Source organism: Zea mays, chromosome 2 (genome assembly GCF_902167145.1).
Source record: "Zea mays cultivar B73 chromosome 2, Zm-B73-REFERENCE-NAM-5.0, whole genome shotgun sequence".
In the NCBI taxonomy this organism is placed as follows: Eukaryota; Viridiplantae; Streptophyta; class Magnoliopsida; order Poales; family Poaceae; genus Zea; species Zea mays.
The window spans coordinates 197,499,594-197,514,761 of NC_050097.1; the positions used below are offsets into that span (position 1 = coordinate 197,499,594).

At 38.8% G+C, this 15,168-nt stretch overlaps 1 long non-coding RNA gene across 1 annotated transcript; it reads left to right on the plus strand.

Moving 5' to 3' along the window:
- The first annotated feature begins 10,557 nt into the window (after nucleotides 1-10,557).
- Nucleotides 10,558-12,208, plus strand: LOC118476405 (uncharacterized). The gene is made up of 2 exons (XR_004856397.1): nucleotides 10,558-10,870; nucleotides 10,996-12,208. It is a non-coding gene; the product is annotated as an uncharacterized lncRNA (long non-coding RNA).
- Nucleotides 12,209-15,168: the final 2,960 nt, after the last annotated feature.

Consider the following 15,168-nt stretch of genomic DNA (forward strand, 5'->3'; position numbering starts at 1 on the left):
ATCTCGACTGGATATTATGCTTTCCGTATGCATGTGTGCAAGATTCCAAGCCGATCCTAAGGAAGTTCACCTTAGGGCCGTAAAAAGAATCTTGAGATATTTAGTTTATACTCCTAAGTTTGGCCTTTGGTACCCTAGGGGATCCACTTTTGATTTAATTGGATATTCAGATGCTGATTAGGCAGGGTATAAAATTGATAGAAAGAGCACATCAGGGACTTGTCAGTTCTTGGGAAGATCCCTGGTGTCTTGGGCTTCAAAGAAACAAAATTATGTAGCTCTTTCTACCGCCAAAGCAGAGTATATTGCCACAGGCCATTGTTGCGCGCAATTGCTTTGGATGAGGCAAACCCTTAGGGACTATGGTTACAAATTAACCAAAGTTCCTCTCCTATGTGATAATGAAAGTGTAATCCGCATGGCGGATAATCCCGTTGAGCACAGCCGCACTAAGCACATAGCCATTCGGTATCACTTTTTGAGGGATCACCAACAAAGGGGGGATATCGAGATTGCCTATGTGAGCACCAAAGAACAATTAGCCGATATCTTTACCAAGCCATTAGATGAGAAAACCTTTACCAAACTTAGGCATGAGCTAAATATTCTTGATTCTAGGAATTTTGATTGATGTTTTGCACACATAGCTAATTTATGTACCTTTGATCATATCTCTTTTCTTTGCTATGACTAATGTGGTTTTCAAGTGTATTTCATGCTAAGTCATAGATTGAAAGGGAAATGGAGTCATCGGCGAAGACAAGGCTTCCACTCCACTCCATCGAATTATTCATCCTTCGCCGTCACTCCGCACCGCTTTCCAATTTGGTATAATCTTCACTCATATATTATTTTCCAAAGGGGGAGAGAAAGTAAAAGGGCTTATATTTCACTCACAAGTATCCGTTTTTGGCGATTCATGCCAAAGGGGGAGAAAGTATTAGCCCAAAGCAAAAGGACCGCACCACCACCAATTTCAAAAAATGTAGTCCTTCAATTTGTATTAAAAGGAAGTTTTGCAATTGGTATCTTATATTTGATATAATTTCAAATTGGTATGACCCCTTTCAAAATTAATATCTAAAACCCTCTTGAACACTAAGAGGAGAATTTCATTGAGGGGGAGTTTTGTTTAGTTAAAGGAAAAGCATTTGAAACATGGGGAGAAAATTTCAAATCTTGAAAATGCTTCTCAAAATCTTATTCATTTACCTTTGACTATTTGCAAAAAGACTTTGAAAAGAATTTCCAAAAGATTTTGCAAAAACAAAACATGTGGTGCAAGCGTGGTCCAAAATGTTAAAATAGAAGAAGGCATCCATGCATATCTTATGAAATGTAAATTGGTTTAATTCCAAGTAACCTTTGCACTTACCTTATGCAAACTAGTTCAATTCTGCACTTATATATTTGGTTTGGTTTGTGTTGGCATCAATCACCAAAAAGGGGGAGATTGCAAGGGAAATATGCTCACACCTTTTCCTAAATGATTTTGGTGGTTGAATTGCCCAACACAAACAATTGGACTAACTAGTTTGATCTAGATTAGAAGTTCTACAGGTGCCAAAGGTTGAACACAAACCAATAAAAAGTCCAAGAAAGGGTTCAAATAAAAAGAGCAAAAGACAACCGAAGGCTGCCCTGGTCTGGCGCACCGGACTGTCCGGTGCACCAGGGTGGATTCCCTCCAACTCGCTAGCTTCGGGAATTTGGGGAGCCACTCCGCTATAATTCATCGGACTGTCCAGTGTGCCAGCGGAGTAACGGCTAACTGCGCCAACGGTCGTCTGCAAAAGCTATAGGAACAGTGAACAGTGCGTGACTGCGCGCGCAGAGTCAGAGCAGGCGCCATAAGGCGCACCAGACAGTGAACAGGACCTGTCCGGTGCACCACCAGACTGTCCGGTGGCCCCACATGTCAGAGCTCCAACGGTCGAAACCCAACGGCTGGGTGACGTGGCTGGCGCACCAGACACTGTCCGGTGTGCCATACGACAGAAGCCCTCACCAACGACCATTTTGGTGGTTGGGGCTATAAATAACCCCCAACCACCACACTTCAATGCATCCAAGTTTTCAGCCATCAAAACTCATACAAGAGCTCTAGACTTCATTCCAAGACACAAACAAAGAGATCAAATCCTCTCCCAATTCCGGAATCACTCCAAACAAATTAGTGACTAGAGGGGGAGACTTTTGTGTTCATTTGAGCTTTTGCGCTTGGATCGCTTTTCTTCTTCCTCTATTCTTGTTTCCAACTCACTTGTAATCAAAGCAAGAGACACCAAGTTGTGATGGTCCTTGTATTGGACTAAGTGTCCCATTTGATTGAAGAGAAAGGCTCACTCGGTCTAAGTGACCGTTTGAGAGAGGGAAAGGGTTGAAAGAGACCCGGTCTTTGTGACCACCTCAACGGGGAGTAGGTTTGCAAGAACCGAACCTCGGTAAAACAAATCACCGTGTTCATCCGCTTTATTTCTTTGTTTATTTGTTTTCCCTCTCTTTTGGACTCGAATTTAATTCTAACGCTAACCCAGGCTTGTAGTGTGTGCTTAAGTTTGTAAATTTCAGATTCCGCCTATTCACCCCCCTCTAGGCGACTTTCAGGTTTCTCAGGCGCCGCTCCGCTATAATTCACCGGACTGTCCGGTGTGCCACCGGACTGTCCGGTGCACCAAGCGGAGCAACGGCTCCAGCGCAACGGTCGACTGCAACGGACACCTGCAAAAGTGCTACAGTGCACGGACAGTTCGCACAGAGTCAGAGCAGCCGCCAGAAGGCGCACCGGACAGTGAACAGTGCCTGCCCGGTGGGGCACCGGACTGTCTGGTGCCACAAGAAGACAAAGCTCCAACGGTCGAAACCGTCTGAACCCTAGCGGTTGGGTGATGTGGCTGGCGCACCGGACAGTGTCCGGTGGTGCACCGGACTATCCGGTGAACCCATCGACAGCAGCCTGCCCCAACGGTTGAATTGGTGGTTGGAGGCTATAAATATCCCACAACCACCTCACTCCAACTATCCAAGCATTCACAACTCCTCATTCAATACAAGAGCAAAGTGCAACACTCCAAGACACAAATCAAAGCCATCGATCCAATCAAAGTCCCCAATTCAATTCTAGTGTTCTAGGACTTGTGAGAGGATCTCTTGTGTTTCTTGTTGCTCTTGTTTGCTTGGCTTGCCTTTCTTTTATTTCTCACTTCTTACTCTCAAGTGCTTTGTAAGCGAGGCAAGAGACGCCAATTGTGTGGTGATCCTTGCGGGGTCTAAGTGACCCGTGAGATTAAGGAAGAAGCCTCACTCGGTCTAAGTGGCCGTTTGAGAGAGGCAAAGGATTGAAAGAGACCCGGTCTTTGTGACCACCTCAACGGGGACTAGGTTCTTTGGAACCGAACCTCGGTAAAACAAATCATCGTGTCATCCGCTCTATTTTCTTGGTTGATTTGTTTTCCCCTCTCTCCCAGACTTAACTTTTATTCTAACGCTAACCCCGACTTGTAGTGTGTTTAAAGTTGTAAATTTTAGTTTTCGCCTATCCACCCCCCTCTAGGCGACTTTCACAAACTTTCTATAGTATTCTGTAAGTCCTAGAAACCCTCTTGTTGGGGACTTGTTCTCAAATGTTATGAATTAAGAACAAGGCAACACAGAAAGAATTTAATGGTTAATGCCCTTAGTCCCTCGAAGCATTATTTCCCTTAGGATATAACGATCTTTGGACGAAGGTCATGAAGGACATACCTTCATCATCACAGTTTACATTGATAAAAGGAGAAGTGAAAGTCGCCTAGAGGGGGGTGGATAGGCGAAACCTGAAAATTATTGCTCTAAATACAAACTAGATCCCTTGATTAGTGGTTAGAACAAGATTCACAATTATCGGAGTATAAAACTAAAACCTTTGCTTGCAATGAGTATTGTTTTCAAAGAGTGCGGAATTTAATCAATAACAATACTATTAGAAATGTTAGTGGAGAATAATGCAAGAGGGCTTAGTTAAGAAGAAGATAAACACAAGTTCTTTCTTGCAAGGAGTTGCTTCTATAAATAAGAATTTAATCTTGAAGCAACACAAAATAATGTTAGCAAAGAGTTGCGCAAGAGAACTTAGAAAGAGGGAGAACAAACAAATCACAAGCAATAAACACACGAGACACGGGTGATTTGTTTTATCGAGGTTCGGCCCTCGAAGGCCTAGTCCCTGTTGAGGAGTCCACTAAGGACGGGTCTCTTTCAACCCTTTCCCTCTCTCAACTGATCCGCAAGATCGGCGAGCTCTTCTTCTTCTCAAGGATCACTTAAGACCCCGCAAGGATCACCACACACTTAGGTGTCTCTTGCTAGCTTTACAAGCCTCCAAAACTTTGGAGGAAGTTCAATGGGAGTCAAAACTCCACGCACAAATGAACGCAAGATGTAGCACACACTTTCTCTCATTGAATCTCACAAGGCACTAGAGCTAAATTCTCACAAGAGGCTTTCTTTTGCTTGCTCTCTCTTTTGTGGCACTTGTGTGGTTTGTAGTGGTCTAAATCTTGTGTATAGAATGGATCAATGAATAGAAGAGGTTGGGAGGGCTTGGATATGTCAACTATATGACTTGGAATGTTGCTTGGGCTCCCACACCACGAAGTGGCCGGTTGGGGTGGTATTTATAGCCACCAACTAAATTGTAGTCGTTGGAGAAGGCTGCTGGCGAAGGGCACACCGGATAGTCCGGTGCGCCACCGGACAGTGTCCGGTGCTCTGCTACATCATCTTGTCGTTAGGGCCTGGAGCTGGTCGACCGTTGGAGGCTTTGTCCTCATGTGGCACCGGACAGTCCGGTGCCCCTCTGACCTGCTGCTCTGACTTCTGCCGTGGAATTGTGCTGCACTGTTCATCCGTCAGAGTCGACCGTTGCGCGCAGATAGTCGTTGCTCTGCTGGTGCACCGGACAGTCCGATGGCGCACCGGATAGTCCGGGGAATTATAGCGGAGCTGCGCCTGGGAAACCCGAAGCTGAGGAGTTTGAGCTGATTCACCCTGATGCACCGGACAGTCCGGTGCGCCAGACCAGGGCACACTTCAGTTTCCTTTTTGCTCCTTTATTTGAAGCCTAACTTGATCTTTTTACTGGTTTGTGTTGAACCTTTGGCACCTGTAGAACGTATAATCTAGAGCAAACTAGTTAGTCCAATTATTTGTGTTGGGCAATTCAACCACTAAAATCATTTAGGAAAAGGTTTGACCCTATTTCCCTTTCAATCTCCCCCTTTTTGATGATTGATACCAACACAAACCAAAGCAAATATATAAATGCAAAATTGAACTAGTTTGCATAAGGTAAGTGCAAAGGTTACTTGGAATTAAACCAATATACATCTAATAGGATATGCATGGATGCTTTCTTTTAATTTTAACGTTTCGGACCACGCTTGCACCACATGTTTTGTCTTTGCAAAATCTTTTGGAAATTCTTTTCAAAGTCTTTTTGCAGAATAGTCAAGGGTAAATGAATAAGATTTTGAGAAGCATTTTCAGGATTTGAAATTTTCTCCCCTGTTTCAAATGCTCTTCCTTTGACTAAACAAAACTCCCCCTCAATGAAATTCTCCTCTTAGTGTCCAAGAGGGTTTTAGATATTAATTTTGAAAGGGGTCATACTAATTTGAAATTATATCAAAAATAAGATACCGATTGAAAAACTTCTTTAAATTCAACTTGAAAGACTACATATTTTTGAAATTGGTGGTGGTGCGGTGCTTTTGCTTTGGGCTAATACTTTCTCCCCCTTTGGCATGAATCGCCAAAAACGGATACTTGTGAGTGAAATATAAGCCCTTTTTACTTTCTCTCCCCCTTTGGCAAACAATATATGAGTGAAGATTATACCAAATTGGAGAGCTAGCGGAATACCGGCAAGGAAGGATAATACCGAAGATGTAGAGTGGAAACGATGTCTTTGCCGAATACTCCATTTCCCTTTCAATCTAAGACTTAATACGCGAGATGCTCATGGAAATATATTAGTCTTAGCCTTGGCACAATAGAGATAGGAAATATGCAAATGTACCAAAGGAAAGAGACATGATTAAAAGGATATGTCAATTAAGCTTAAACAGTTCTATATAATATAGATTGCTCCCCCTAAACATGTGCCTTGAGAGGAATACAGCTTTTGGCCGTAAATGCCAAGTGCACATAATTAGGTTAATGAGAACATATCTTTATCATAGAAATTGTGAAGTGCAATGTGTCATAATAAAAGTGTGATGCTCATGACAGACTATGCACTTATGAAAGCATGTTGGAATCATTTTAAGCATTTACCCTTAAGGATTTCAAAGAGACTTAAGGACCCTCCACCTTTGAAACAAAGGTAGCTTATCCTCGTTACAAGGTTAAGCTTTAAGTTCTTTGACAATAAAATCACTTCACCTAGTTGTAACAAAAGTGCATTAATGCAAGAATGAAAATTTTTGATAGGTTAAACTAGGTATGAAGCAGGGATATGCATAGACATGCTTTCTCTTCCTTTTTATACGAGATATGCAAGGAATGTATAGAAGATTTAGGTACATGTGTAAATGAGAGGAAGTAGTTTTACCCTTTTGTACCTTCACATAGAGACGCTCTCTTCATTGTGCTTTGTCCTTAGTCTTAGTTACTTAAGACCTATATTCAAGACAATATATGGAAATATTTTGCACAAGAGAGAGTTCTACAACTAGTGACCCTTTTCTAAGTCATTGTTATTACATATCAAGTGGATCACAAATTGCATAAATGTAACATGAATTCTCCTTTTAACTTAGTGCATATCACATAGAGATATTGAATTAAAAGTATATGAGGCACTAAGAAACATAAGTGCTAATTGAAGTTATTTAATGATCAAACAAACAATAAATGCGATCAAAAGAACAACATAGGCATTAGATCATTAAACAAGCTTAAAACGGGAGAATCCAGTAAATATGCTATTTTAACAATGAAAGCTACAATCCTTGATAAGGTGACATTAATTTACCAAGATGGATTGATATGTAGTAGCATACTTCATGAGAAACTTATTCTCATACTTGAGACTATATGAGATTACTAAGATAAAGTGTTAGTCTCAATATAATCAAGATATAGAAATAGGCTCCCCCTAAAGGTATGCATCAAAGTTTGAAAGAATTGAATAGATGCACTCACTTTTAAAGACAAATAGGGAGAAGCATTATTCATCTTGATCAAGGCTTAAAAAACTTTGCAATAAACAACTTATGCCTAGTATTCTCACAATAAAAAAGATTTAGAATGCTTACAACCACACCATTGATTGTTTTGAAGATCTTATTGTCCAAATAGGTGTTGTTGTTCTTGATGTCTTTCTCTTTCATTTGAGTGTCCTCCCTTTATAGTTGACTCTTTTTTCCTTCCAAACTTATTGAAAATACTCAAGAGAGATGTTAATAGCACAAGGGAGTATATGATGAAGAAGGATTTCTTTTAGATAAGGAATATAAACAATTCATCATTCACAAGTCACATAGACATGAAGTAAAATCCTTAACATTAGTGCACATTATTAGAAAAAGGAATAATCACCTTTTAAATATCTTGATCAATCATAGGAATTTTACTTCTTCATATTGAATTTATTATCATGACTTAGAAGCATATCAATATGACAACAGATATTGCAAAGGCATGAATTAGATTCTAATGGACAAGTTCATTTTAAGAGAATGAGATTAAATGCACATCTGGCTGACTTAAGTCCAATAAAGAATCTATTCTTCACATAGAAAGAATTTAGAGTAAATAACCATTGATGGGCAGTTGGGCACTATATTTGATTAAGAAGATGAGTTCCCATACCTTTGCTTTTACCTTTCTTCCTTTGGGTGAAGAGTAACCCTTGACGCTTGCGGCTTGCACTTACTCTCTTGTAGATTTTCATAAGTAAGCTCAAGAGATATGTCATTAGTAACACAAGCACTAGTTTCCCTTTGTGTAATCATTTTGATAAGAAATGGAAAATAGATTACTAAATCATGGAAACTTTATAATATGAACTAGGTTATTCCATGATGTGTGCTTAATTTTGCTTACAAACCAAGCATAGATAATTCTTTAAGATTATGGGAATAAATCTAATTCATAACATGGAGAGCGATAAATATAGAAGAATCATATCCAACTTAAGCAAGAGGCAAAACAACATAAATCATTGGATTGACTTTTTTTCATGTTAGATTGCGCATCTCCAAAGAGAAACTTGTTCTCTACATGTGAGACTACTTAGGTTATTTAGACAAAAACATTAGTCCCATGATTTCCAGATATAAAGAGAGATTCCCTTTATAAGTGTCCTAAGGAATTGAATTCCTTATGTGACACCTTATTCTTTTAAGAACATGGAATATCTCTCTAAATCTAGAACATGGCAACAACAAGATAATTAATGTAGATCATGCCATAGGGTAGTTAAAACAATTTAAAGCATGTAGATTATCATAATATAGAAATGATAAATATGCAATCTACCATATGAGAGGAATTTCTTCAAAGAATGGTGACATAATTTAAAAACATTTGAAGTGCTTTTCTTTTTCTATGTGACTACACAAGACACATAAGAAATGATAATTTAAGATACTTGCACTAAAAAGAATAATTGTTACCATCCTTTGGCTTTCCTCCATGTTGTAGGTCTTGACTTTTTGGCATAGGATTAATTCTTTATTTCCTACAACATCAATATCTTCCCCAAGATGATATGAGTTTTAGATATAGCAATTCAAAATAACTTTGGGTCAATCTTGGATATAGATCACTACTACATATATGACTATTTAAGACACACTATTAAAGACTCATATAAGTACATTTTATAGAAGTGTCTTATATCATATGGTGTTGAGTAAGATAAGACAATTTTTTGGAAATCCGTCTCAAATGGAAAAGTTTTTTGAGACAGTTACGTCATAACAAATGTCTTATATTGATTTAAGACATGTTTTTATTATAAACCGTCTCAAATAAGGATAGTATTTGAGTCATCCCTATGTTAACAAGTGTCTTAGATAGCAATGAGTATTTGAGACACTTCTATATATGAAACCATCACAAATAAGAATACTATTAGAGTCGTCTAGACTATAAGAAACGTCGTAAATGTTAGTTAGTATACTAGACACTTATAAATATGGAACCATCTTCACATGATAGTCTGATAAGACGTATATGAAAAACGTAGCAAATAGTGAAATCGCCTTAAGTTGATGATATACACGAATCACTATCCTTTTGTTTCCATCCCCGACGCCATCTCACCATACACACCCGACGCCTCCCTCAAGAACTGCTGCCGCCACCCTCAGGAACTACCACCGCCGCCCAATAATCATGGACTCCGAACCCTATGAATAACCGCCGCCAGAGGCCGTCTCGCGTCACGGTGGCTCGGAACGGTAGGCGCCGGGCTGCGGCGTTCATTTGTGGCACCATTAGCAGCAACCACCAACTCAAATAATCTAGGTAAACAAACAAAACTCCTCAGATTATATAATCCACCAAAATAATTTAGATTATATAATCTATAGGCTAAACAAACATGATCTTATTGACATGACCAATTCATATAAAATTTAGATATTATTATTATTATATTATGATGATGAGTAAATTCATGTTTTATGCCCTGCCCTCAAGTTATTTGCCGAATCGTTGAGACAGGAAAAACCAAAAAACAGAGGAAAATAGGAAGTTACCCCACAAAACCTGATCTTCTCTGTAACCTCCTCATGCCCCAAGCCTCCTCCTATCCACCGCTCCTATGCCGCCACCCGCAGCCACCTCCTGTCCACCGCTCCTGTGCCACCGCCCCCAGCCTCCTCCTGTGTCGCTGCTCCCAGCCTCCTTTTGTGCTTGCTCCCTTTGTAGGCGGAAGAGACAAGGGAGCTACGAACGGTGAGTCACTGTAACACCTTAAAACTAGCAAATGCAAACAGCTCTATTTGAATTATTAAATTTCAGTAGAAAGAAAAATAAATACTTATGATAATAAAATGGTAATATAAATAAATTGAACAATTCTTTAATAGATAAAATTTTACCAAGTGTTTGTTGTATTCATTATCTGTGCATGATTTCTTTGTTTGCTAGTGAAATTCAAATTCAATTATTAGAATTCAAAATGATATGAAAAACCACATTTTTATAAAATAATAATGAATTAATGGACAGTAAAGTATTTTGAGGTGTTGATAACATTATTGAAATTATTCCGTTTCTATGTGAATTCATTTCATAAAATATAATAAGTTGTTAAATAATCAAGTTTCGAATAAATATAAAATTTATTTTTTATATAAATTTATCATACTTTTTATTTATACTTATATATATATATATTTAAATATATTCTGAATTTTTTTAGAAAGGAACTTGTATATGAAAACACAGAAAAAAACTAAAGAAACCAAAACCTAACCTAACCACATTCGGCCCACTAGGGGCCCATCCTCCCAGCCACACCCCCTAACCCTAGGAGCCGGCCGCGCCCTCTCTCCTGCTAGCCGCCGCCGCCCCTAGACCCACCCGCGCCCTCCTCTGTTCTTTCCACTTTTCTCTCTCCTCCCTTCCCTCCCCCTCGCTTCTCTCTCCCAGGCAGCCGCCCGACCGGACCGAAGCCGAGCGCCCAGGCGCAGGACCGACGCCGCGCTAGGAACTGCCCCTGCGCGACCCGAAGACCCGACCGCGCGCGACGCCCCGCGCTCCAGCCGACCCCGCGCCGTGCACCCCTAATTGCATTCTCGTAGATCATATCGCTTTCGATCCAAAGGAGACCAACCGCTTTGTTGCTACCGATTGCTTGGATGGCAAAGTGACGGTATGTGATTTCAATTCTCTGCTGAAAAAACAATAACATTTTACACGATCCATGAATACAACACAGTTTCTGTACTAACCGCGTTGCATGCAATTTTTATATGGTTTTTAATTTATTATGTTCAGATTTGGAGCCTCGACTCTCCCGAACCTGAATATCATCTGCCTGAGACGAATTTTAAGGGTATCATGTTCCTGGAATTCTTCACACGTTATTTTCGGCAGTATTTGACTATTGCTGATGAAGATCACAAAGCACACGTATGTATTTTCCTCAAGAAACACACTACTTATTACTTATATTAAGGACCTATTTGTTTTCTATCATAATTATATAATCCAGCTTATGAATTATATAAACATATATTGACCTGTCTATGGATTATCGTAATCTAGACATCTAGATTACATAATTCATCTGATAATCTATGTTGTTTATTTACTTCTCAACTTATTTAAGTTGAATTATATAATTTAGAGGGTATACTAATATTGCAAGTTTATTTGTCTGTGTCAAATCAGGTATGGGACTTTAGGTTGCGCAAATTTGTTTCTGAGAAGCGAAAATTATTATCTCGTGAAGCTTCTGTCTTCTCACGTCCTAATGTATCATTACTACTTACACCTTCATCTAAAGGCACTTGCCGTTTCTGGGACGCTAAGAAATTCAGGTAATAAATCACGTGAAAGTTGATCCTCGTCCCACTGTTAACTGTAATTAGGGTTTTATATGCACATATCAACTCTTTGTAAGTTATTCTTTGAGGTCATGGATCCAAGTATATCACCTGATAAACTGTGTCAAGTCTTGGAACAGCACAACGTGCTTGCAATGCCAGCCAATTTAACACATCATCTCTCATTGTTCTAGTTGAGCATGATGATCTTGGTAGCTGTGTGAGGTTGCTGTTTTTCATTAGTAGATCTGTGTACCTTATCCTTGCTATACTGTTCATATATGTTGTGTGCATGAAAGTCTTGCATTGAAAATGTCATGTGCTACAATCGTTGGGACTATTAATAGATGTTGCTCACTGCTTTCATTGAAAATGTCATGTGCTACATTGAAAATGTCATGTGAAATGCTCACTGTTTTTCTATTGGTTTGTGTGCAGTTCAAACTCTGTAAGGTGAGGTCTGTTCAGTTTGGCCAAAAAGGCATCCCCTACCTAAACACCTACGACGGCCGCACCATCCGCTACCCCGACCCGCTCATCAAGGCTAACGACACCATCAAGATCGATCTGGAGACCAACAAGATCATGGACTTCATCAAGTTTGACGTCGGCAACGTGGTCATGGTGACTGGCGGGAGGAACACCAGGCGTGTAGGAGTCATCAAGAACAGGGAGAAGCACAAGGGCAGCTTTGAGACCATTATGTATTTTAGTTTAGATTTAGAGTACACTTATGTATGCGTTGTTTGACAATGCTTATTTATGATATATTGAATGGTACTTATTTATATTATATTAATTATAATGTTGTTCAATATATGTGTATGCATATTTCTCTTTCAAATTATTATAACATGATATCTGAAAAATGATTATAAATTGAAGAATGTACTGCCGTGTAAGTCATTTCGTTTAAATCTTAATAAGACGACCACCAAAATGTCTAATAACAGTCTACTAAATAAGACGGTTTCTAAAACGTCCATTATTAGTCACCTAAATAAGATGGTTTTCCTATTGTAATCGTCTATTATTGTAGGATATTCGAGACAGTTTGATAAATACTTTATGACTTTTAATGTTTGTATTCTCTACGGTTCTTTAGAAGCAGTGTCTTAAAAAAACCTAATTCAAGACAGTTTATCGGATAAAATAACTTAAACAAATACCTTTTTCAGACGGTTTATCAGACAAAATGACTTAAACAAATACCTTTTTCAGACGGTTAAATTAAAAAATGTCTTATATAATATTTTTTAAGACGTTTTATAACCATCTTAAATGTGGGACATCTTTTGCGACTCCGTCAAATTTGGACACTTCATAAGCGTCTTAATAACTAAAAATTAACCGTCTCATATAACATGATTTGTAGTAGTGGATCATTGAAGATTGATAGTTTGAGTTAATAAAAATTAAATTGACTCTCTCAAGCACCCCAAAGCTTCATACCATCTCCTTTTTCCTGCAAAGCTTGTCAAGCATATTTTGGTACCCATCGCTTGATGGGTCCATCAAGGTTAGTCAACAAATATCTAGGAACCCAAGAGTCCTTTGTGTTAGCTTTTGGTAAACTCATTACCTTTCTAGCACAAGTTGCAATTTTGGGTTGCCTAGTTACATGAGAAATAATTGACAAGCTAGAGGTGGGATAGTTACCCATGGGACAATCCTTGCATTGATGACCATTCTTTCGGCATATGTAGCAAAGGCGATCTTCAAGTCTTGAATATTTCTTCTTTCCTTGTTTCTTGCTTGCTACATGGTTAGTTAATATTTTCTTTTCTAACACTATGCCTTTTTGTTTTAAATAGGGACAAGACTTAATTAAGTGTCCCTTCTTTTAGCATTTAAAACAAAGTTTATCATCCTTGTTAATAATCAAGCCATTTTTAATATGAGGACATAACCTAATCGAGTGTCCCTTTTCAAAGCATTCACTACACTTTTTACTTCTCTTAGTGTGAAGTGTGGCTTGATCATTACCTTGGATGTTACCTTGTATGGAGGCATGGTTGAGGCTTTTGGAAGAGGTATTGATTTTGTTCTTTTGTTCCCTCCTCTTGGCAATACTCAAGTCCTTGACATTTTCTTCAAGGGATTTAGTGCATGCCACAGTTGTCTCCGTCTCAAGCTTCTTCACCATGTGATCACGGTTATCTTGAGAAGGTTGAGCAATGTACTTCCCTTTAAGTTGTGTCAAGCTCATATTTAGCCTCTCATTCTCTTCTTTGAGCTTTTGATATGTATCATCTTTTGTTCCTGCAGACTCTAGCTCAAAGGAAGATTTGCTTGTCGACGAACAACAAGCTTTAGCACATGATAATATAGTTTCAATTTGAATACATGTGCATGAGTGAGGTTGTTGGGATTTTAAGTTTTCTATTACAACCTCATGAGCAATGTTTAATATGATATGATCATCCATAAGATTTTCATTAGAATATAGAAGCATATCATATTTTTCTTGAAAAGCTAGATTTTCATTTTTTAGCTTTTCCATTTGTTCCTTAAGCAAGGCATTTCCTATTTACTAATTGAGCGATACAATGTAAACAGTTATCTTGCTCTATTGAAATAGTTTCATACTTTTGGACCAAATCGACATGAGAGCACTTTAGCTCCTCATGTTCTTTAGTCAACTCGTCAAAGTATAGCATTTTCATGGAGAGAACATCTTCTAGCATTTTACGAGCTTCGCTTTGCTCTCTCGCTCTTTTTAGAAGTTTGAGCATGACCGCCTTATCTTCTAGGCTTAGATGAGCGTAGAGTTGCATGAAGCTTTGTTCATCCTCCTCGTCCTCATTTGTGCTTTCGCTATCATTTTCATTAGCCACACAACATATGTGGGAATCGAAATGGGAAGACAAACCTTTTGGAGAGGTGGATTTATCGTTTGGTCTCCATCGTTCATTTTCTTCTTCTTCTTCCTTCAAAGGGTTAGTTTCACAAATACCAAAGGAAGTAGAAGCACAAAATGAACTATCATGTTTGGACTCATCAAATTTGTTTTTAATTCTAGTCCAAATATCATGCACATCATGAAAGGGTTCATTATATCTAATTATGAAGGCATGAAAATCTTCTTTGCTAAGAGAATTTCCTAAGATGTCAAAAGCTAGATAATTTAAGCGAATACATCTTTGATCTTCCTCGGAAATATTCTTTCTATCATAATTAGAGGGCATGATACTCTTGTCTATAATTTGTTCTAATTGTGAGTCTATGATTTTAAAAGCATTTATCACACTAGTAGACCATGAAGCATAATTAGAACAATCATCAAGTAAAATCTCAAGAGTTACCTCCTTGATTTTCTTCAGAAGTGTCTTCTTGTTCTTTTGGGATCTTCCTCGAGCCATCACTTCGAGTTGTTAGACTCAATATGAAGTGCCTAGCTCTGATACCAATTGAAAGTCGCCTAGATGGGGGTGGATAGGCGAAACATGAACATTATAGCTCTAAATACAAACTGGATCCCTTGATTAGTGGTGTTGGGGGCCTTCGTCCTCCGAAGATCCTCAAAAACGTAATTTAACAATGTTTTCCCAGTATGGTCTATGGACAGGTATCTTCGGATTCATGGTAAAAGCAGACACGATGAGGAGCTTGATCGTGACGA